The sequence below is a fragment of the Ranitomeya variabilis genome, chromosome 2, assembly GCF_051348905.1.
Source record: "Ranitomeya variabilis isolate aRanVar5 chromosome 2, aRanVar5.hap1, whole genome shotgun sequence".
Classification (NCBI taxonomy): Eukaryota; Metazoa; Chordata; class Amphibia; order Anura; family Dendrobatidae; genus Ranitomeya; species Ranitomeya variabilis.
In genome coordinates this window covers 324,224,081-324,249,769 of record NC_135233.1, presented here as the reverse complement: position 1 = coordinate 324,249,769, position 25,689 = coordinate 324,224,081, and the positions used below count along the sequence as shown (strand labels likewise).

The 25,689-nt window shown below is 45.0% G+C and overlaps 1 protein-coding gene across 4 annotated transcripts in view; it reads right to left on the bottom strand.

Annotated features, from left to right (window-relative positions):
• Positions 1-25,689, bottom strand: part of ATP11C (ATPase phospholipid transporting 11C (ATP11C blood group)) — a 177,897-nt gene that overhangs the window by 140,079 nt on the left and 12,129 nt on the right. The window contains exon 1 of one of the 4 annotated variants that reach the window (XM_077285258.1): positions 22,042-22,172. The exons of the other annotated variants lie outside the window; for them this stretch is intronic. The gene's annotated coding sequence lies outside the window, so the exon portion shown is untranslated. Of the gene's footprint in view, positions 1-22,041; positions 22,173-25,689 lie in introns of those variants that run through there. 4 annotated transcript variants of the gene reach the window in all.

The following is a 25,689-nucleotide window of genomic DNA, read 5'->3' as shown; positions in this document are numbered from 1 at the left end:
GCTTGTCCAAATACCTTGGACCCTGAAAAGGGAATAGCACATAATTTGTTTTTTGATGCATTATCCCCTGACCAAGATTTGAGCCATATAGCTCTACGAGTCGCATTGGATAACGAACTATTTCTGGCCGCAAATCTAACGGATTCTGCTGATGTGTCCGCCATAAAGGCTGTGGCGGATTTTATGATGGGTAAGGAGGAAATCAAATCGGCCCGTGGGGTTTTATTCACCAAATGTTCCTCTAACTGCCCCATCCACAAATACATTGATCTAGCTACTGATGTGGCTGCAATGTTAGCTTTTATCAGTGCTGCCGACGTCTCCCATGAACGGCGCAACAGAATATCTGCTTTGCGGTCCATAGCGTCTCTGAGACTAGAAGAGTCCTCGAATGGAATAGCCGTTTTTTTAGTAACTTTGGCTATAGGCACGTCGATCTTCGGAATTTCCTCCCATGCCTTGATGTCTTCCGGATCAAATGGTAGACGACTTTTAAATTCTCGCGATACTATCAGTCTACGTTCAGCATCTTTCCATTCTTGTAATATCATCTGTTTGAGGTGATCACTCACAGGGAATACCGTCTGTCTTTGTGATGTCAGTCCTCCAAACATCAAATCTTGTCTGGATTTCGGCCGCGGTTCTTCTTTCATCTGCATTGTATTTCTCACCGCCTGCACTAGATCTTCCGTCTCTTCCACATGGAATAGAAATTTTCTTCCTTGATCCTGTTCCTCTAATGGTAGTTCTCCTTCTTCTTGATCCGAACTTCTACCATCAGATTCTTCTTTAGAAAGCACTTCCTCATCATCTTGGTCCAGATCCAACCGTGGCCTTTTACGGCTCCGACCTGGGCTGGAGGGGTACCGCTGTGTCATGGAAGCCAATGAATTTTGTACCTCTTCCCGGATTAAAGACCTCATTTCAGATAGTAATGATGGTTGTTCTTCTCTTACAACTCTGGAAATGCAGGACTCGCATAATTCCTTTTTATGTGCCTCTGGTAATTTAGCATTACATATGGAACATCGTCTGGACTTTGTCAGTGCTTTGCCTGACTTTTTTGCCACTGACAGGGATGTCTGTTGAGTCTCCTTATCCTAAGTATAAGAATGAGTACATCTTAGAGACTTAGGAATAAGTGAGAAAGGTAATATGCGCTATGCGCACTTACCCCAGTCTCCTCACTCCTGGGATCCACATCCTCTGTTTAAATATAAATATATATATATCATATAAATAGAACGTCTCCTGCTAGATATATGTATATAGGGATTTTGCAGCACTGCTGCACTTACCCCTTGTCTCTGGCATTGCAGACCTCCTCTCCGGCTGTTTCACTTGCATGCACCTGCGTCCTGGTTAATGTAGAGCTCACTCCAACCTGTAGAACGCCGGCGCCTATTTTTAAATCTGGCGCCTTTTTATATACGCTTTAGCGTTCCACCCTGTGGAACGCATACCCTGCCGCCGAATGTACCGGATCTGATGCCGCTGACGTCACCGGAAGCGCTATATCACTTACTTCCGCGTTCCACGCAGTGGAACGCACGCTGAAGCCGGGAGGTTCTGCTGCCCCTGCCTGCTCGTATAAGAGCATGCGGACCTCTGCGCCCATCCTGGCGCCGGCGCCTCTTGTCCTTCCTGGCGCCTGAGCCGAGAGCCTCCCCCTGGGAGGAAGCGGCTCACCCAGGAGCGCGTCCGCTCGACTGGTCTCTGGACGCAGGGACTCCCACCCGGGGAGTATGTGCCCTGGGCTACCGACGAGGGGGAAGGATTTTGGACCAGCCGCACGATCCCCCTGAGCCCTCCGGTAAGCTTGATCTCTCGTGTGTCCCTCCATGCAGGGACAGGAAAAACACTAAAGGAAAGGGGGCGGAGTGGGACCTTTTAACCTCTCGTGTTGTTTCCTGTCCCAGCAAGGAGGAGGAGGACGTCCTCCAGCGTGCTGTCAGGGGGACGTCCTGGAAAACATTTTTGACTTACAGAATCTAATATAATTCCCAAAAATACCTGCCGAGTAGTCGGGATCAGCCTAGATTTTTCCCAATTTATTAACCATCCTAAGTCCTGCAAGGATGAAATCATATGACATAATCTTTGATGACATTGTGAGGGGGATTTTCCCACTACTAGAAGGTCGTCTAGGTATGGGATTATGAGGGTGTCTTTTAATCTTAGATATGACATGACCTCTGACATTAGTTTAGTGAACACCCTTGGAGCAATTGATAGTCCAAAGGGCATTGCCGTATACTGAAAGTGCCGGATACATCCATTCAACACAACCGCTACACGAGAAACTGTTGATGTTCTTTAAAGATTGGCAGATGGTAATACGCATCTTTCAAGTCCAGAACCGCCATAAAGCAATGGGGAAACAGGAGTTTTACGGTGGATCGAATAGATTCCATTTTAAAGGTTTGATTTTCTAAGAAGGTGTTCAGTTTTTTAAGATTTATGATGGTTCTGAATGATGCATCAGGTTTTGTAATTAGAAATAGCGGGGAATAGAACCCTTTCCCCTGCTGAAGAAATGGAACCTCCACCAAAACTCCTTTGGATAGAAGATTCATTACTTCTTGCTGTAATGCCTCCTGTTGAGACTGTGACTTTAAAGAAGTCAATAGAAATGAGTCCGAAGGGACTCGGGCAAATTTTAACTTTAAGCCAGAGGTGACGAGACTATTTGCCCAAACGTTCGATGTTATTCTTCTCCATTGGTTTGAGAAGGAGGATAATCTACCTCCCACAGGTAGATCTGCCCTAACGGGGCTTGTCTTCAGTTTTAAAAGGGCGCTTCCCAAAGAATGCACCCCTCTGTTTGGTGTCTCTAGGGGTCCAGCGATCTTGGTTTTTAAAATCTTTTCTTTTATTAAATATGGGCTTCCGGAATGCTTTCCTATAGAATGGAAGGTAATTATTATTATTAGGGAAGCCCTTCTTTCTCCCGCCTTAGTTAAGATTTCGTCCAGTTTGGTACCAAACAGGTACTCACCCTGACATGGGAGGCCACATAATTTGGACTTCGTCTGGGGATCGCCTTTCCAGCCCTTAAGCCATAGGGCTCTACGTGCCGCATTTGTGAGACCTGCCGATTTGGCCGCCAGGCGTATAGAGTCGGCAGATGAATCCGCCAGGAAAGCTGTAGCCCCTCTAATTAAGGGTATAGAGGACAACAGTTTGTCTCTAGAAAGACCATTTTTAAGTCCTTCCTCCAAGTCACTCAGCCAGACCAACATAGACCTGGCGGTGCAAGTAGCGGAGATAGATGGCCTGAAGGCTCCCGTACACGACTCCCAGGCTCTTTTTAATAGTGAGTCGGCTTTACGGTCTAACGGGTCTTGTAATGAGCCTGAATCCTCCACAGGTAGCAAGGATTTTTTGGATGTGGATGCTACCGCAGCGTCCACTTTTGGTGCTTTTGTCCATGTCGAAAACTCTTCATCATTGAAGGGATACCGTCTTTTTGAGGACGGAGGTAATCCTCTTTGGCCCTGGCTTTCCCACTCTTTTTTAACTAAAGTTTTTATTGCTGCTATCACCGGAAAAGAAGGCCTTTTCTTTTCCGATAAGCCGGCAGACATAATATCCTGCTGTGTTCTGGGGACTTTAGAATCCTCGATGCCCATCGTATTACACACGGACCTGACAAGGTTGTCAATACTGTCGGTGGGAAAGCATGTATCCTGGTCTTCATCAGAGGATACATATTCGTGGGAAATATCAGAGTCTGCTTTCTCCACGTCAGAGGATGGATCAGATATAGGGGATTAGTATCCTCTTTTACCCTTGGCACGCGGTTCTTTATCTAAACTATGTAAGGCTTGTAACTCTTGTCTAATTAAAAGTCTGATGTCCTCTGATTTAACTGAGGCTTCCTCCCGCAAGGTGGAATCAATACATAACTTACAAAGCCTCTTTTTGTAACTATCCGGGAGGGGCTGGAGACATAACGCACACTGTTTGTGTTTCGTTTTTTCAGTTTTCTTTCCCTAGGGTGTGTAGAAGGAAAAGGGAACAATAGTCAGCCTATGCGGGTAGATGCACACTTACCCCAGTGAAGCTTTAGCAGTACCGATTGACGAGGGGGAGACCGGGGCGGAGGACCAGCCTGGTCCGACTTTTTCCTTGAGGATCCGCTCTGCTTAGAGCGACTGCTGCTGCCACGTGTACGTGGGGTAGATGCGGCGGTGTCTTCTACAGAAGGCATCGCAGGGATCTGCGATGAATCCATTGTGGACGCCGGGGCAGTGCGCCGGCGTCCTTTTCATATGGGGGCCGCCATCTTCTTCTGGTTGAACCCGGAAGTGCTAACCACTTCCGGGTCGCGGCCCTGCATTATGCGCCTGCGCTGCCACCGGAATCAGCGCAGGTGCCGTCTGTCTCCTCCCTCACCCCGGAGGATACCGCAATCCTCCCGGGGAAACAATGGACCTCCACGCTGCCAGAGCGCTTCCCAAGCGGTCCTCATATGTCGCGCTTGGTCCCGCAGACGTTCCCCGGGTGGATCTCCATGAGCCATTAACTCCCCCAGTTCTGGCCTCACGGCGCCTGCCAGCAGAGGGGGGAAGCTGAAAAAGGAACCCCCGACGCTGCATCCAGCTCTGGAGCCCTTGCCGTCCTCTCAGGTAAACTGCGCAAGTGGCATCCAGGCTAGGCATCCTCTTCTCCGTGGATTCCCATAGGAACAGGAAACCAAACTGTGGGAGCGAGGGGGACCGCCCCTTTTATCTCTCCGTAGGGTTTCCTGTTCCTAGGGGCGGATCCCCTCTCTCAGTGGGTGCTGTCGTGGCGAAGAGAAAAAATCATGAAATTCTCACCTTCCAGTGGCCCCGGCAGTCTTCCCGCTCCTTGCGATGCTTCCATTCCCAGTAAAGCATTGCGAAAATGACCTGCAAGACCGCTACGTCATGTGGGGCTTTTGCTGCAATGCATTATTGGGAGCAGAGCATCGCGAGGAGCGGGAAGACTGCCGGGGCTGCCGGAAGGTGTGAATATCATGATTTTTTATTTTTTTTAATTATTTTTAACATTATATCTTTTTGCTATTGATGCTGCATAGGCAGCATCAATAGTAAAAAGTTGGTCACCCTTGTCAAACACTATGTTTGACAAGTGTGACCTAACTGTCAGTTATCTAAGTGATGTTGCAAACCGCTTGGAAAACGCTAGTGTTTAGCGGGAATGCGCATGCACTTTGCTAATCTGGTTTGTTAAGATTTACTAGCTGCAGACGTCAACCATATTTTTTATAAGCAAAACAGGAAATTATGAGACCTTCACCTAGGGAGGCTTTCACAACTTTGCTCTTTTGTTCGCGGTCACTTCCTTTGTGGCATTATTGTAAGTCAAAAGCGATATAGAGATCGAATCATCTCTGAAGTATAAAAGGAAAACCACCCAAACAATAAAGTCCAATTTCACTTTTTAGAATTAGCTTCGTATGGAGCCAGCAACATACTTAAAACAGATCCCAAGCAAAGGCTTGATCATTTTCCAGGTATCTAATTCCCTAGCAATACAATAGTCCTTGGAGAAAAGTAATAAATCACAATTGTGGCACTTCTCAATTGTTAAATTAATAGCCAAGCTAGACAATTAGGAGAAGAAAAACATAAAATTGTGTGGAAGTGGCCATACATATTAGAGAAATGTTTGTTGAACCTGATGATTTCATCTGACCCAAATATTTATGGCAAAATCAGACTTTCTCCCATTGGCAGTTGCCAAGAAAAACAAGTTTTAAAGCTAAAGATGGTGCAGATTGCTTTGCAGGATGTAGTTCAGGAGCCACGTGAGTAATCTGTGGTCATTGGACAGGAGCCTTGTGAGTTGCCTTTTACCAGACAGCATTCGCGGCTCCTCTTTTGAGTAGCTGGCCTTGTGTGAAGTCTTTGTTGCGGCAAGATGCACATGCGGCCTTGTACCAGGCTGGGTAATAAAAGAAAAGCCACAAATACCGGCGAGTAGGATGCAAATTACTGTGCTCAGGTCCAGTGGCCACAGCTTATTGGCGTGACTGCTAAACCGGGTCCTGCAGATCAATTAGCACAAACTCTACTAGAAGAGCAACATACCCAATCCATTGTTCTCAAGGCCTGTTTACCACTGTTTAGAATTTGACAATGGCTTAAACTCCATTTATAAGGAAAGACCATCATGGACGAGCCCTTCAATCATCACTTGCACAAGCAAAAAGCTTGGTCATCAACTGAAATGATCTTTTGTGCAGTGCGATAGGTATTTGTCCCCAATGATGCCGCCTACTGGTCAGTGCCCATTATTTATCACAGTCTGCCTGTGTAAACAAGCCATTAACAGACTGCCGGTGGGTAAATGTTTATCGATCGGTGGTCATCAATGCCGTCGGTTGATCAGTGCATACAGAACCTTCTTCCCTTCTTGTTTTGGAGCAGAGCGTGCACCTTTACTTGTGGGGATCGGTACTATATGCACTGAACATTCAGCCTAAGTAAAAGCTACATCAGGTCTGTGGCCAGCACTAAGACGTAAACTTTTTTGCAGACTAATTGCAAAGGAATTTTATTAATATCAAACAATAAAACAGGGATCCATTACGGGTCCTGAAACGACTGAGTGAAGTAACTTATCTAGCATAGTTTCCCAGCAGAAGTGTGACTAAATGGACCATCGAAAGTCATAGGTTTTAAAGAGTCTTTTATTTTGGGGAAAGAAGACCTCACTTAAACATAGAACAAAGGGCCAGCACTAGGTATCTGCCACTGCTCGCGTCTTGCCGTTTTGGCATCAGCGGTGACCGACATCACGTACTTAAGAGTGCCTCACCGCTACAGACTGACAATCACTGAGCTCAGCGGTTTGGTGGAGGTAGAAAAACGTATGTGCTCAGTGATCGGTCGAAGCGGTGATTCACGTTATCGACATGAGGTCCTTACTGCATCCAAAACACCAAGACCTGAGGTGCAGTGGGGAGCCGACCCTGGATATGTGGAGCGGGTGCTGGCTTGGCTTGTTATTTTAGGTACACAAGAGCTTGAGGTCCACCTTCCGTAAAGCAGAATACTTTTTTTAAGTCAAGACAAGCCAATTTCCAGATGATGAAAAGTCCAAGGCCGAAACGGTCTTGACAAGTTCAATCTACCTTCAACCTCAATAGCAAATTTGTACATGCGAACTCGCACTCAACATCCATCCAATCAACATTACATAACACTGTAGAGACCGTGCAACCACAGGACCTGAATGTAAAGATTTATGAAAATGTCTAAACGATAAAGACAAGCTATTCCGAATACCAATCACAAAACATTTCATTTCTTATAGGACTTTCACAAAAACGGAAGCAGTCCCGTAATTGGGAGCTATGAGCAACAAAGTCCATTTATCTGGCCCTTTATGATCGATGGGACTACCACAATATAAGCACAGGCTGCATTTCCAAGGAATATTATCTCATATTATCAGAACTACATGGCCAAGAGCCTAAGAAATGTCAGCTGCTATTTCTGGATTTTGACAGGCCACATTTTGGCAAAAGTAAACATTAACCCAAAGAAGAAGTCTTCTTGATGAAATAAAAGATCTTACCGCATAGAGGAAATTGCTTATAGACTATATTACTTAGTCTTATGTCATGTACCAAGTGGCAGATCGTATTGATCTAAAATACAATACAAATGTGCAAAAACTGGATGTCCACCCTATATCTTATTCCGGGAGATAGACCCACTATACTGGTGCTCTTCAATGAGACAATATTCCAGAAATATGGTCACGCATCTTCAGAAATACATCCATAATTAGGTCTGAATTACGGTACATCACCGTTTCTCAATATGTGTGGTGCAGCAGGGCTTTAACACCCATCCACAGGAAATCTGACCCCAATGATTCGTATTTTGGTCTAGACTCCACTGTAGCGAGGAAGTTTGGATGGAGCAGTGGTCGAGTATAGTCTATAGGTGTGACGGAGAGAGCAGCATCATGTCAGCCGGTAAGGCTACTTTCACACTGGCGTTTTTTGTCCTCCGTCGCAATGCGTCGTTTTGGACAAAAAACGCATCCTGCAAAAGTGCTTGCAGGGTGCGTTTTTTTCTCCATTGACTTGTATTAGCGACGCTTTGCGACAGATTGCCACACGTCGCATCCGTCGTGCGACGGATGCGTTGTGCTATGGCGGACCGTCGGCACAAAAAAACGCTACATGTAATGTTTTTTTGCTGCCGACTGTCCGCTTTTTCCGACCGCGTATGCGCGGCCAGAACTCCACCTCCCCGCACCTCACAATGGGGTGGCGGATGCACTGGAAAAATGCATCCGCTGCCCCCGTTGTGCGGCATATACAACGCTAGCGTCAGTAACCTCGGCCCGACGCACTGACGGGCCGAGCCCGACGCTAGTGTGAAAGAAGCCTTAGCTGTGGTTGTGCAGTGAGGAAGAGGAGGGAACTCAGGGCCCCAGTTATAGCGCCTGTGAGTAGGGATGAGAGGAGTGCCCAACCCAAAGTTTGGCTCTGGTACCAGAAACCCATTGAAAAGAATGGGGACCTGAACTTTTGAGCTGGAAAATTCTCTCTCTCGCCAAACATTTCAATGGGCCTCCATTAGAAGTCAGTGTTTGCAGTGTAGCACCCACCGGGCACGGACTGTCGGGTATGAACCCAAATGTTTTAAAGTTCGTGTTTGCTCACCTTGAATGATGAGGTCCTAGAAATCAGACGATTCTCAACCATCCAATGTGGGGGGGGGCTAGCACCACTCGCATTTCACATACATATATGTAATAAACTACACTTTTGATCAAAATAAATCTCCAAATAAAAGAAAGTAAAGAAGCGATGACCGCATGGCGTACGTTGAAGTAAGCCAGAGAACCTGGTCCTACACAATAAATGGAAGCTATCTCCACCGTTGTAATTTTTTTTTTATTAGCTTTTGCCACCTAAACTGACAGCAGCATGATGGAGACGTAGAGACCTCGGTTTCAGCGATGCGTCACATACTGGGCTGCTTGCTGTAAGTGGTTTGTAAAAATCAGTTTTATCAGGAGATTATAGAGGACTATTCAACCTGATGCCATGTAGTCCTCCATATTCATCAATTTTCTATTACCCTGTCCCCACAATTGATTGGCTGCTTTCTGCCTATGCGCAGTGTACACCAAAGGCTGCCAGTGTTGTGGGCGGGGTTATACAGAGCTGAGCATTCAGAGAACTGCTAGATCTGTAACAGATAAAAAAAAAAAAAAAAAAATACCAAAACTATAGAAAGCAGCCTGTAATTGTCAGATCGTTGGAATTAGGGTCTCTGCCCCTACAACTGCTCTCAGATGGGGTTATAAAAAAACCTGGTGACAGCTTCTCTTTAATGCATGTAAATTAACTATATTACCTATTGTTTGTTTTACAGATGCTACCCTATATGTTTCCATGGTAACAGACCGCAAACCTGCTCTACGAAGTCTGACCCTTCAGCCATGCTCCCTTATACCTGCCCTCTGCTTCTGGATAAACTTGCAAATGTACATTAGCACAACATAGTGCAGAGATGAAAAAGTATGGGGAGATCGCAAGATTAGGCTACGTAGAATTTGCTGGCTGATTGTTACCATGGAAACAATCTGAGAGGGAACGACAGAAGCAAAACTAAGACATTTTTCATTAAGATCATTGAATAAAAAGTTTAGTTTTAGATGTACTAGGACAATAAGGTTTAGAAGCTGGACAAAATTATTCACATCCATAAAGAAGTTTTCTGCTAGTAAAAGATGAACTCCTCGCACTACTTGCTGTAAAAAAAAATAAAATTAAAAAAAAAATAAAATGCGCTGAAGTCACCCACAATAGATCCAGCAGCGCCCTTCTATGATATTAGGCTGCAGCGGTGACATCATGACTAGACCACGTGACCGCTGCAGCCAATTACTTGGCTCATCAGTGTAGTTGGTACGAGAGCACTGAGCATCATGAAGAGGAGAAAAATTGGCGGCATAAAAAATAAAAAGCCAAATCTCAGACAGATCACAATGTCAATGTCACTAAAGTCAATGGGCCCGGCTCGTCAAAGCTTTTATGCCCGTATTCTGGTGTAAAAAGGCTTGAAAATGTTGCCAATTGGCGTTTTCGTGGAATTTTCACCCGTCTACGACAAAGTGGGTGGAGATGGGGCAAGGATGGGGGTGTGGCGACCACCGCTCGTCAAATTCATGGTGAGCAGCGGCATTCGTTACGCCACAGATCTTACTCCAGAGGGGATTGGAGTAGGATTTGTGGTGAGGTGCACACCACCGGTTTTTAGTGCTCGGAGATTTAGTTTTTCTTGCCGCAGCTGGATGATTTACATCTGTTAGCCAGCATCAGTACATGTGGGGGTTGCCTGGTTGCTAGGGAATCCCCACATGTACTTATGCTGGCTAGCAGATGTAAAACATTCAGCTGCGGCAAGAAAAACAATCTCCAAGCACTAAAAAATACTCGGAGGACCCCCGGGCATGCTCGAGAAATCTCGAGTAACAAGTATATTCGTTCATCACTAATTAAGAGGCGTACGTATCCTTAGGGTGGGCCACCAATAACCGATCCGTTACTGGACAGAAGTTATTGGATGCTGCTGCCGGAACATAGCCGCTCCATCATTTCTATAGCAGCCACAGCCAGGTACTACGGCCTCCATAGAAATGACAGAGCTGCGATGTTCCGGCAGCATCCAAGAACTTCCGCCCATGATGGTAAAAGCTGATCAATGGGTGTCTGGGGGTCGCACTCCTGAAGATAGGCCATCAATAAACTAGTGGCCAATCCCCTTTAATACGATAACTATATATGACTTTGAACATTGCAATTCTCAACACAAAGGCCCAACCCTCACTCATTTTGCACTTTTCTACTCTAGGTTTTTTAATTCTAATTTTTGGCTTTTGGAGGTGGTTTTAATTACTCAGAAGTTTTCAACCAACTCATCATTTGCTACTTTTTTTTTAAAATGGGGTAAGCTCATCAATACACTTCAATACAAACAGTAAGGCAACAGCGAAAAATGACTTAATACAAGATGAATCAGGGCTTCAATCTAAAGAAAATACCACAATGTCGACAATTATGGAGCTTCCCTATATCTTCTAGCTACACAGTGACTCCAGAAGATATGACTTCTGACCAGATCATTTGCTGGCTACAATAAAGTAATGCCTTTGTTGAGCTGCTGCTCCCGCACAAGCTATCTGGGTGTGCACCCAGTCAAAGTGGCCAAGATCAACAGCAAAGAAAGAACCAAGCTCAACAATCAAACAGCAGCTGCAGAGTCAAGGTTTAAAGCACGAACATTTGGGTGGTTCTTGGTGTATATTATATGCTACAATCAAATTGGTGCCATTCGATTAACGGACTACAAAGAATTAAGACAATATTATTATTAATATAATTAAATTCTTATAATGAGTGGCTCCACACCAAAAAAGTCAGGATATTTAGCCCCTCAAAAGCAGAAAATACACAAGATCTGTAGGCTTGACTCCCGTCCATGGCCTCACTCTTTATGGTATAAGGAGATGAGTAGTTTAGGAGTCACCATTTACATGGGCATACATGGGTATCATCTGTCACTGGTACTTTCTCAGAATGAATCCTGCAAGTTGAAATTCAATTTTTAGTCCTTTTTGGGGAAGGGGGGGAAATTAGCCCTAAATACCATAAAGTCATTTTATATGCGCCTGTAATTGGCTGAGAATGTTCGTTTTCCAATAATCAGCGCATGTGAAGATGGCATCAATTAATACACATACAGTAGATTCATCAGCTGATTGATTCCTGGGCCGCCCTAAAAGGTGTATTGTTGTCATGAGCACATCCCTTTGTATAAATGGGGGATATGCTGCGGACAATGCACATTCTTTATTGAATATTAGTATTCCAATTAGCGTTTTCCAAGCGATCTGTAGCATCGCTTGGAAAACTGACTGACAGGTTGGTCACACTTGTCAAACAGCATATGCAGTGGACTTAATTATCATTTTATAAGACTGATCTGTATACGTGCCCATGGTCAGATGGAGTGTTAGGGTATGTTTCCACGTTCAGGAAACGCTGCGTTTTTTACGCTGCGTTTTTCTGCTGCGTCAAAAACGCAGCGTCCAGATGTTACAGCATAGTGGATGGGATTTCATGAAATCCAGACTCCACTATGCGTTAAAAAACGCATGCGTTTTTGCCGCGAAAACGCATGCGTGGTGCGTTTTTTCAAAACGCAGCATGTTGCTACCATGAGCAAAACACGCAGGTACACCGCAGGTGACCTGCCAATGACCTCTGGTGCAGTTTTGGTCAGGATTTTACCTGCATAAAATCCTGACCAAAGCCTGAAGCAAAACTGAACGTGGAAACATACCCTTATAGAAATCTCTTAAAATTATTTATTAAAGAGGTTGTCCAGGCGTGGGACAAAAGTCGACAGTCACTAAATGTGACTGCACACTGCCAAATCATGACAGCGTATGGTGCGATGAATGGACCAGTTACTTTTAGCCACTACAGCGTTCAAAGCCTGAAGCGAATAAAAGAAACTGAAAAATACAGACCATATGCACAGCAAGTTGTTCTGACATTGCAGCGTACATGCTCAGTCTCTATAAACGTTTATGGAGTGCTTATTCACAACGGCTTCTGGCGGAATCCAACTGAAAGATGTGACACAAACCCTTAAACGCACCTTGTCAATAGTCTTCCATTATAGACAATTTCCTTATTTAGATGTTCTTTCTCATCTGAAATCTCATGATCTACGGTACTTCTTGTCCATTAGCTCATGTGATTTCATTCTGACCCCCAAGGAATTACAAGCCTTTATGCTCACTGAAAGGAATCACCATTTCAGCGGACAGAAGTTGATGTATGATGAAACTGCATGGACTGTACCACTGAAGTTCCCCACATCAGGAAGACAAACTCCTATCACAGTAAATGATGATAACTGCACAGCACCTGTCACACGGTTATAATGAAGGAGATCACAGTTTGGCCTCCTTAACTACCTACTGGCAATATATTAACCAATTTAGGAGCATATAGGGGGGAGGATAGTCACACTGTTACCACAAAAGGCAGAGATTGCCTCTAGCTCCCTATGTAATACTGAGTTGTTACAGGGCGAAATCTGGGAATCAAGATGAAGAGGAGCAAAGAGGAGGATAAACAGGTTAACAACAGGTTAATGGAAACATCAATTTATTATTAGTACTGTGCAAAACTCTTCGGTAAAGTGAAAATGCAGCAAAAATAGACACATTAATAGTTTTATTTTCTTTTACCAATTAACAAAATGCAAATTGAGTGTACTAAAGAGAAATCTAAATCAAATCAATATTTGTGTTTTTGCACTTTGTTTTCAAAACCGCATCAAACCATCAATTCTTCTAGGTACATTTGCACACAATTCAGCATGGAGGTTGTTATCATCTGAGAAGACCTGCCACAGGTACAAATCCTTCTGTTGTATTTTTAGCAGATGGAGATGGGGATTTGGTCAGGAATAAAGGTGTCCACAATGCTGAGAAATACAGGTAGATACTTATCCATCATTCAATATTCATTCTGCAGCAAGACAGACAACCAAACATGCAGCCAAAGCCATTACGAACAATCTTCAGTGTAAAGAAGAACAAGGAGTCCCGGGAGTCATGCTACGGGCACACAGACCCCGGATCTCAACATTATCAAGCCTGTCTGGGATTACATGAAGACACAGGAGGATTTATGCAAGGTGCAGGGTATGATAGACAAAAATGTGTAGGGCGCACGGATGGAGCAAACATTTCTGAACGGTTTCTTAAAATGAACGGCACTAACTAGTACGTCATACTACACTGATCTTCACTTAGACCAGACCCTTTTTCCCCAGACTATCCCTCCCCAATCTTTTACACTCTCCTTATGGAGACCTTCCGTCAACAGTTACTGAAAAAACCCCTTACTGATTACACAATGGCGGGCCTGGAACAAAACAAGGACACTTATAAAATTAGACCCTCTTACCTTTATGCAAAACTGATGTGGGAAACTTACATACATACAGTCTGTGACAGTTGGCACAAAAAAGGATTTTGCTCAATTGGTACTTTTGTTGACCAAACCTCAAGAGCAGATCACTCACTTCAGCCACTCCGTGAAAAACATTTCCAATGTTTTGCTAACTCGCCGGTAACAAGTTATGTGGGTAGATGCCTCAGTTCCCTCTCACTTTCCAAATGGGACCAAACACTCCACAAGGGTCGTGGGTTCGTCAGCCATCACAAGAGGCCGTATCTGCTCTGTACAGATATCTCCATATACACCGACTACAACTCAACCAATATCTTCTTTGTTGGAAGCGCTCAATACCTGACATTGAGATCTATTTATTAATCATGCTTAACTATTCTGTAGAAACACTTCTATCGGCCAAATGTGTCGAAATGACCCTAAGGATTTTTGGCAGATCACATGAACTTGAAGACCCAACCATATAACCTACGTAAGGCATCTTAAAATAATACAGACCACGCAGAGAGCCACGGACTAGTACCCCCCACCATCTTACTTCTCACCCTCCATTGTTTTTACCTTTTCTTTTCCACTTCTTAGATTTTTGGTTACTTCTCTGTCTAGATTTACGATAGTTTTACATTATCTAACTTGTACAAACGTTTTATGAAATTCTCTAAACATTTCAGCCCTAGGTTGCCAGGTTGTTTTTCTTTCGATAATTATAGTCTAAAGCTCCATTAAAAAAACAAGTTTTAAAAAATAAAAAAAAAGAACAGAACTGAAGCTTTAGGACAGACTCAGATGGGTGGATTCACTGCAGAATACCGCCTGAAGTTATCTGTATAGGAGGAGAAGAACCGACCCTTCAACATTTCTCAAATACTGCCGATAGCAAACAACAAGTCTGTACAAGTGACAAATTACCTGTTCATACCTCCGACATCCCCGAACAAAGCAGACATAACCTCATGGGTCTGTGTACAGAATGGACTACTACCGTCCACTTTATTATAGATTAAGCAGAGAGTAAACCCTTGTAATGTTTCTGTGCCATCTTATAGCAGCGTTTACAGGTTCAGGGCGCTTTTCTTGCATAGATGATTGAAGGTTCAGCACCCAGGAGCCAATGTACCGTAGTTTACTTGGAATTTACTAAGAACAGCAGATTGCATAAGAAAGTAAAAGGGTAAGGTGTTTCCACAACACTTTGCAATACCTCCATTACATTAAAAGGGATTTCTTTTTTCTTTGGTGTTTTTTTTAACCTGTGGTATCTATCTATCTATCTATCTATAAATTTGCAAAGTGCTTGTAAAAAAAAAAGCAACTTTGCAATAAACCTCTTATTAAAATTCCTCTTGGTACTCAAGAACAGATGGGTTTTTTTATGTTATTTTTTACTTCTTGCCTAGGTTACTACAGATGGGTTTTTTTATGTTATTTTTTACTTCTTGCCTAGGTTACTGGCCACCTCTGCAGCCCATCAGCAGTGGCCAGTCTCCTAGGCAAGACGTGCAGTGCTTACAATCTTTCATAGAGCATGTAAACCAGCGGGTTGTTCCCTGCAGCGTCCCGGCCCCTGCTCCTCTTCTGCTCACAGTGATTGAGAGTTTACATTTCGGGCAGCCAGTGGTGCGATGAGGACGCTGGTACAAACCGTCAATCGAGCTGGAGGCAATGTCCCCCAGCAAGCCAGGAGGAAGAGGAGCGATGCAGAAGTGGAGAACCCTTAGGGTGCGTGTCCACTGTCCGGATTGACGGCGCTTTGGACGGAGCAGAAAACCCACTCCGCCCAAAGTGCGGCCCCCTTCTATACGTGCGGCGAATCCGGATGTGTTCATTGCACACATGCAGAATCTCCGCACCCCATACATAGGACCTTGTTATTTACCTTGCGGCGATGGAGCGTCGCCGCAAGGTAAACAGACATGCTGCGTCCTAAAAAGACGCGCCACATGTCCATAAACGTAGGGCCGCCGGATGCGTGTTCGCACGCATAGTGGAGACGGGATTTCATAAAATCCCCTGCACTATGCTGTAACATCTGGACACTGCGGGTGTATGCAGCGTTCAATCCGCAGCTAATCTGGCCCGTGGACACATACCGTTATAAGCAAAATGTGCATAATTTAAGATAAACCGGAAAAGTCCACACTGCGGTATTCATAAGATCAGGACTAAAAACTTCAGAAAGCTGGTGATCTGTTTTGGACTGAATCCGGGTCTTTAGTTATTTAAAGGGAATCTGACAGCTGATACGTGCTCCATGATCCACAGGCAACATGCATCAGACACCAGCAGCAGCATCTCAGAGAAATACATACTTTGACAGCTGCTGGAAACCGAGCCACACGAGTAACTAGTTGGAGAAGCGGTCACTGGTGTTTTCTAATGTCAAACTAATCTCCAGCGCAGCTTGGTCCCTGGCGGTTATTAACCCCTTACTGACCTCGGATGGGATAGTACGTCCGAGGTCAGCTCCCCTGCTTTGATGCAGGGCTCCGCGGTGAGCCCGCATCAAAGCCGGGACATGTCAGCTGTTTTGAACAGCTGACATGTGCCCGCAATAGCGGCGGGTGAAATCGCGATTCACCCGCCACTATTAACTAGTTAAATGCCGCTGTCAAACGCAGACAGCGGCATTTAACTACCGCATCCGGCCGGGCGGCCGGATATGAGCGCATCGCCGACCCCCGTCACATGATCGGAGGTCGGCGATGCTTCTCCATTGTAACCAGAGGTCCTTGAGACCTCTATGGTTACTAATGCCGGCCTGCTGTGAGCGCCACCCTGTGGTCGGCGCTCACAGCACACCTGATTTTCTACTACATAGCAGCGAACATCAGATCACTGCTATGTAGCAGAGCCGATCGTGTTGTGCCAGCTTCTAGCCTCCCATGGAGGCTATTGAAGCATGGCAAAAGTTAAAAAAAAAAATGTGAAAAAAAATAAATAAATAAAAGTTTAAATCACCCCCCTTTCGCCCCAATCAAAATAAATCAATTAAAAAAAAAAAATCAAACCTACACATATTTGGTATCGCCACGTTCAGAATCGCCCGATCAATAAAAAAAAAAAAAGCATTAACCTGATCACTAAAGGGCGTAACGAGAAAAAAAAATCGAAATGCCAAAATTACGTTTTTTTGGTCGCCGTGACATTGCATTAAAATGCAATAACGGGCAATCAAAAGAACGTATCTGCACCGAACTGGAATCATTAAAAACGCCAGCTCGGCACGCAAAAAATAAGCCCTCAACTGACCCCAGATCATGAAAAATGGAGACGCTACGAGTATCGGAATATGGTGCAATTTTATTTTTTTTTTAGCAAAGTTTGGAATTTTTTTTCACCACTTAGGTAAAAAATAACCTAGTCATGTTAGGTGTCTATGAACTCGTAGTGACCTGGAGAATCATAATGGCAGGTCAATTTTAGCATTTAGTGAACCTAGCAAAAAAGCCAAGCAAAAAACAAGCGTGGGATTGCACTTTTTTTGCAATTTCACCGCACTTGGAATTTTTTTCCCGTTTTCTAGTACACGACATGGTAAAACCAATGATGTCGTTCAAAGTACAACTCGTCCCACAAAAAATAAGCCCTCACATGGCCAAATTGACGGAAAAATAAAAAAGTTATGGCTCTGGGAAGGAGGGGAGTGAAAAACGAACACGGAAAAATGAAAAATCCCAAGGTCATGAAGGGGTTAAACTGCCGTATGTCTTTTCTGAAACGCAGCAGAGTACATACGTAGCAGAAATCATGTAAGCAGTGCCTGATACAGGATGCCCATGGATCAGGCAGCATCTACAGCTGTCAGGTTCACTTTATTGAAGGGTAAAAGCCTACATGAACAAAGTTATTGTAAATAGCTCATGCCACGACAGACACTGCCAAGCCTGAACACTTTGAAATTAAAAGTCACTATTTCTTATATTCAGATCCTTGCAGACTTTTTCGAGCAAAAAGCTGACAAAGTCATTCATAAAACTCCACTGAATATTTCTTAGCAGCCAAGTCATCACCCTTTGCTCTGGGTCACACAAAGTTGCAAGACTGTGACCTTGAAATAATGTTGCACAATCTTCTTCGTGTATACCCATGTGGGTTGTGTAAGGGTGGTGGACTATCGCATTCCTACCCAGGAAGACACCAATCGCATTGTGTCTTGTATTGTAGTTTGAAGAATGTCTAGTGTCTTTTGTATAAATTGTGTAGTGCGAATAGTAATGTATTGTGATAGGATTACGTATAGTGTGTAGCGTTAAAGCTGGGTTGTGGTGAAATAGGGGAAACAGTGCACCTCACCAGCCCTGGAGTAAACTACAGAGGAAGGATATTGAAAGTGGAAAATGCTTTATACTGTAAAATGAAATGTCCATAAGACTTTGCACCCACTATCCCTAGTATATAACCCTTACCAAGTTACCATTCAGTAAAGTCTTTATTTCTGAAGGGTGGTCTTCCTCATTGAGCTGTGAAACATCCGGTCCTGGCAAACCCACACCACCGGCTACATGCTGCATCCACGGGCATAAGGCCCTCATAGCATAAATCCACACATGTAGCCAGGACCCACACTGTCATGTAACCCGCCAGAGGTGCTGAAGACCAGTGCCTTGCCCACAGCTGCCACCCTGTGCTGCGTTGCAGTTGGATATGCAGATAATTTTCTGATGGAAATCCTAGCACTAGCACATTATGGATAAGATTTTACTCCACACAGTGCAGATCCAACTCCATAGTATAAATAGACATCAAGATGATACAGTACAGCAACTACACTAAGCTCATTAGGCGTGCCATCGCACAGCACGGGGTCCCTTCTGGTCAATGCGTGGGAACCTGCTATTAATAGCTGAACCTTAGGAACCCAGGTCTGATGAGGATTAAGCGACATCAGATAAAAGTGCCGGGCAGCGTGGGCAGAGATTAACGTCCAAGTCATTTGTTATCAGACAGTAATCTTTCATTCATCACCCTAATACTACTGCAAGCGCTCTCTATAGGTCAGGGCACCCGTACACACAAGATGCATGCAGGGTTGTGCAGCTGGTAAACCAAACCTCCAACTCCTCAATTTCCCTGACTCCATGACCCACAGCACTGGTCACTACTGAGCATGTACATAAAGTGCAGCACAGATTCATCTAAACTATGACTCCACAGCACTAGTCACTACTGAGCCTGTACATAAAGTGCAGCACAGATTCATCTAAACTATGACTCCACAGCACTAGTCACTACTGAGCATGTACATAAAGTGCAGCACAGATTCATCTAAACTATGACTCCACAGCACTAGTCACTACTGAGCCTGTACATAAAGTGCAGCACAGATTCATCTCAACTATGACTCCACAGCACTAGTCACTACTGAGCATGTACATAAAGTGCAGCACAGATTCATCTCAACTATGACTCCACAGCACTAGTCACTACTGAGCCTGTACATAAAGTGCAGCACAGATTCATCTAAACTATGACTCCACAGCACTAGTCACTACTGAGCCTGTACATAAAGTGCAGCACAGATTCATCTAAACTATGACTCCACAGCACTAGTCACTACTGAGCATGTACATAAAGTGCAGCACAGATTCATCTAAACTATGACTCCACAGCACTGGTCACTACTGAGCATGTACATAAAGTGCAGCACAGATTCATCTAAACTATGACTCCACAGCACTAGTCACTACTGAGCCTGTACATAAAGTGCAGCACAGATTCATCTAAACTATGACTCCACAGCACTAGTCAATACTGAGCATGTACATAAAGTGCAGCACAGATTCATCTCATGGGGCAAACGTCAGGAGAAAGGACATGATGGATTTCAACATGTCTGATCTTTTGTTCACATGTCAGACGAGCATGTACAAGAGATGTTCAGCAAACACGTATTTCCACACTCTATTCAAAACACAAGAATATACCTCTCAGCATATGTATGGGGGAGTGGGATGTGGCTTCAGGCCTGTCTATGAGCAAAATGCTTGTTCATCATTAAAAGCAATTTTTATATATGCAGCATATTATCCAGTGTACAGGGCAAGTTCTGCTATTAACATGGTACTCTATGCAAACAGAACGATAATATTAACAGTTGTTCTGTGAATATAGAATTTTGGTTGGCCGGTCTAAAAAGGCCAGTACACAGCTGCTGACAATCTCCCATGTAACCAATTGGCAATCATTTAACAGACTGGAGTGGAAGGTGTAAATGCACCATAATAGTCACGTGTGAGGAAAGTGACAAACCAACACACTACACATTAAAGGGAAAATTCTGCCAGCAGGTTTTTACTATAATCTGAGAGCAGCATTATATAGTGGCTGAGTCTGATTCTAACGATGTGTCACTTACCTGCCTGCTTGCTGTCATTTTGATACAATCAATGTTTTCTCTGCACATCTAGCAGTTCTCTGAATGCTGAGCCCTCTATAACCCCGCCCTCACCAGTGTTTATCAGCTTTCTGTGTACCCTGTGCATAGGTAGAAAGCTGATAGTAGGTAGTGATAATCTCCTGCTGATAAAACACTAAATTTAATTAAACAGCGGCACACAGCCGAATAAATGACACATACTATACTGGAATCAGCCACTCAGTTCTTACATCAAGATGCCCTCAGATTACACAAGCAAAAAACAGAGGACAGATTCCCTTTAATGCTAAAATCCAATGGTTGAAAAGGGCAGAAAGTGCCACTAGAAAGCAGAGTAACATTACCGAGAACTTCAATGAAAAAAATAAAGAAGAAGCAGTTTATATGTAAGCTGGAGACATGTCCACTTCAAAGTAAAAGTGCAGGATGTGGTCACTTGTGAAGACAGAACACACATACTTCCTCCATTCTGGTCAGCTAATATTACATTCTTTGATCAATCTGCATTAATTCTTAATTTCCCTATCCAAGACTCAGTACATGTGAAAAACACTGAGAGGAATACCGTATATAAATGTACAGAAACAAGTTAAAAACTAGTGAGTATAACATATGAGGGCTCTCCAAGATCTGTATAAAGGCATTGCAGAGATATTTGTGCTTTAAAAACTGCAACAAAGGGTTTCTCAAAAGCAAAAATGCTTTCATTGTAATTGGAAATAAACACAAGACATAGATTGAACTGAGGGATACCGACAATCAGAACAGCACAACCATACACAGAGAAATAATGGTCAGGCCGAATGTTTATCCTGCAATTAACACCTCCAGCCCTAATTACCAACAGGCAGCGTCAGAGGATGGACAACGAGCGGGTGCCACACACCTCCGATGCCATCATCTCAGAGGAAAACAGCAGAGATCTGTCCTGACAAATTGCATCCCTCACCATGCATCAGATCTCACCATGCATCAGATCTCACCATGCATCAGATCTCACCATGCATCAGATCTCACCATGCATCAGATCTCACCATATCTCTTCCACCTGAGGAATCTGATGTCTCACCCGGATGCACCACTGTTTCCCATGAGGCAGGTTATAGGCAAACATTCATTAGACTGGATAAATTATTCAGCATCTCATGCAATTTGTATCCAAAAGTGCAACAAGTCGAGGGTCACGAGAAGACCAGATTGTAAATTATTAGATGAAATGCATCACGACAACCAGCGGACCCTCAGCTTTCCTAGTTGTAACCTCACCGATTCCACGGACTTAAGACGAGAAGTTTTATAAGGGCTCATGCAGAAGTCTGTGAAACTCAGCCCGAGCCCGGACCGCAGAGGACGGACTGTCCAGGAGTCTCCTGAGCTGAACTTGACACCCTCATATATGCCTGTGTGGCTGTCACGTTTGGGAGACCCCCGGTCTGTGCTTGGACAGGGGTTCCCGCATGTCCAGGCCGTAATAACACGGTGCATGTCCACATTTGTTTGTTCTCAAGGGTGATGAATGGCTGTCGGAGGTGCCAGTAACTTACTCCGCTCTCCCCATTAACAACACATGCAAGCTCTGCTGAGCAAAGTGTGTATGTGTATGGGGCGGTCGGGGGGGATAGACTATGCACATCCTGTCTTTGGAGTTTACCTCAGAGAACGTAATCTGTGCTTTTTCATCTATTGCAAAGGCATCACCAAGGAGACAGATCCATCTCCGCCGTCAGCATTACTGTAGGCATTTTCAATGTTGCTTTCTCCATCTTGGTGCATTCATCACCTACTGAATAGTCAGTCTGTACGGACGTTAGATCAAAAAGATTAATAAGTCTCCATGGTAACATCTCTCCAGCTCGTAGTCACCGACTGTCAGCAAAGAGCCTCCCTGATGGGCAGGATAAAAGTGCTGCAGAGCTGGGTCATAGCAAGTATACCTGTACCCAACACTACTGATACCCTGCCGAGAAGAGCAAGAGGGTGACAAGAAGTACAGATCCCACCTCCCCCTATGGGGTCACAATGAAGATGATGCCTGGATACTGCATTATCAGCAGCATATAAAGCATTATGGGAACCGCTCTCTTTACAAGCAGGATTCACCGTGGCTGAGGGATAGATCCAATTCCCACCTGTTTCCATGCAGGCGCAGTCAGCAAATACAGTTGGAAACCTGCGGCACTCGAAGGAAACTTATTGGAGCTCCTTCATAACACTTCTTGGACAATCCTTATGACAGCGAGCCACCTCCAGGACAAATCAGAGCAGATTGTGAAAATTGGCTTTCTGGACGGCAATGCCAGAATTAAAAATGGCACCTCCTTCATCTGACAGATTGATCTCGGTCACTCTCTGGGATCTGGACTATAGATGAAGGCAAGACATGAATTTATTGACCATACCCTGTGGTGTACACGTGCCAATATCATACCCGACTTACAAATTATACTGCAGACGGACCCCCAAATAATGTAGCAGGTGTATAAACCCTAGTGTATGGTCTACCATTAGTCCATTATGATGAGTAGGGATGAGCAGACCCGTGGAAGTTTGAGTTCAACAGAACTTTAGTCCAAAGTTCGATTCGGGTGCCAGAACTGAACTTCAACTTGAACCCCATAGAAATCAATAGGGACCCAAACTTTGAAGCTGTAAAATATCACTCTCCAGAAAGGAGAGAGAAATCTATTCTGACTTGACACTGTATGCCGCAGATGAAACGTCAGGTTTTTCAAGGACACGGGGGTGTAAAAAAAAAAAAAAAAAAAAAAAAAAAAACAGACAGTACTCGCATGGTCAGAGCGTTTATTTCCCCTCAATGCGACCTGAGAGGGGAAGGAAAAAAAAATAAAAAATTCGGCTATGAGCAGGAACTTGTAGGTTAACAATAATCAGAGTGCAATCCAATTTTTTTTCAGAATTTATTACTAAATTACACGTACAGTAAAAGCTACACCTCACACAGATCTCATGGCATACAGATTTCATTCGCATGTGATTCAGATGCTATGTGATCAGATTGTACTGGCATGAAAATGGCATGCCACATGCATGATACTCCTCAGATTTTTCAGGAACATAGGACTGATTCTTTTGTTTTTTCAGTGATGGTTATGAGTAGGGATTAGCGAATAGCTACAGTGCTTACCGAAGAAGCTGCATTGGGAACCCGGATACCTGGAGCGCTGCCGATAATCAGCTGTTCGGTCACGACACATGCATGGAGACCCCAACCATCAGGCTCTCTCCATGCATGTGTTGTGACTGTCACACAGCGCCGGACACCTGATTATTGGAGCACTCCAGGTATGCGAGATCCCCCTGCAGCTATTCGGGAAGCGCTATAGCCATTTGGATAAGGAGTTATCCTAAGCTATTCACTCACCCCTAGTTATGAGCTCTTCCAGAACAAGTCCAGGTTCGGAGTTCAGGAAGGTATGAACAAAATCCAAAATTTACAGTTCAGGCTCGCTCATCTCTAGTGAGGATCAAAAGCATAAAGATGCTAAGGATAAATGCACCGATGGTCTACACGTGGTTAGTTACAGACAACATGGATCTTTGATATAGACGGCACAGCGATTACAGGGTTGTCTCATCTTGTGAAATGGGTAAAATAGCACAGGACCTGTTAAAACATGCAACTGTGCAATTTACAATTTTAAAGAATGGAGGGATTATTATTTTACTCTTTAAAGCCGATTGTCTAGGTTCCTGGCCACGTCTGCAGCCTGAGGGAAACGCTTACAAATATTGCTTTGAAGCTGGCCATGGCCAGCCCGCGGGCCCACACCCTCGCTACGCCAGCCCGCGGGCCCACACCCTCGCTACGCCAGCCCGCGGGCCCACACCCTCGCTACGCCAGCCCGCGGGCCCACACCCTCGCTACGCCAGCCTCCGTGCCCACAATCTCGCTACGCCAGCCCGCGTGCCCACACACGCGCTACGCCAGCCCGCGTGCCCACACACGCGCTACGCCAGCCCGCGTGCCCACACACGCGCTACGCCAGCCCGCGTGCCCACACACGCGCTACGCCAGCCCGCGTGCCCACACACGCGCCCGTCTGATGCTGCAGAGAAAAAGCAGCCTGTGATTGTAGTATTGGAGAGGGTTCAGTTGAGAACAGTGACCCTGCCATGACACTGGTCCAAAACGTCCACCTACAACAGCATACTGAGCCCTGGAGAGCAGTATGCCAGTGCACTCTTGGTGACAGAAGAGGAGAAAACCCATTTAAAGGGAACCTGTCACCCCGTTTTTTCGGTATGAGATAAAAATACCGTTAAATAGGGCCTGAGCTGTGCATTACATAGTGTATTTTGTGGACCCCGATTCCCCACCTATGCTGCCGAAATACGTTACCGAAGTAGCCGTTTTCGCCTGTCAATCAGGCTGGTCTGGTCAGATGGGTGTGGTGTCCTCCCCCAGATCTTGCGTAGTGTTCCGTTGGTGGCGTAGTGGTGTGCGCATGTCCAACGTCCCGAATCCTCTGCCAGGGGTGTAAAAACAACAGCGATGTCCGTTATTCCATTGGTGGTCGGTGGGCGCGGCCATCTTGCTTTGGCCGCAGAAGCGGCGCTCTGCTGGCCGCGGCTTCAGGAAAATGGCCGCGGGCATCCGCGCGTGCGCAGATGGCTATCGCGGCGGCCATTTTCGTGAAGCCGAGATGCGAATTCTGCTTCACGAAAATGGCCGCCGCGATAGCCATCTGCGCACGCGCGGATGCCCGCGGCCATTTTCCTGAAGCCGCGGCCAGCAGAGCGCCGCTTCTGCGGCCAAAGCAAGATGGCCGCGCCCACCGACCACCAATGGAATAACGGACATCGCTGTTGTTTTTACACCCCTGGCAGAGGATTCGGGACGTTGGACATGCGCACACCACTACGCCACCAACGGAAAACTACGCAAGATCTGGGGGAGGACACCACACCCATCTGACCAGACCAGCCTGATTGACAGGCGAAAACGGCTACTTCGGTAACGTATTTCGGCAGCATAGGTGGGGAATCGGGGTCCACAAAATACACTATGTAATGCACAGCTCAGGCCCTATTTAACGGTATTTTTATCTCATACCGAAAAAACGGGGTGACAGGTTCCCTTTAAAGGATCTGTCCTGTAGAACTGTAGAATATTTACTCCCCAGCCACAGGTTAGAGAATAACTACGATCGAGAAGGTTGTGTCACACTATCGGGACGCCAACGATCACTAGAAATAGGTCGCAGTGAGAAGGAATGCAAGCGAAGTGGAGGCCATGTAAAGTGTCCGTCCATGCCAAGATAGACATTAAATGGGAGCA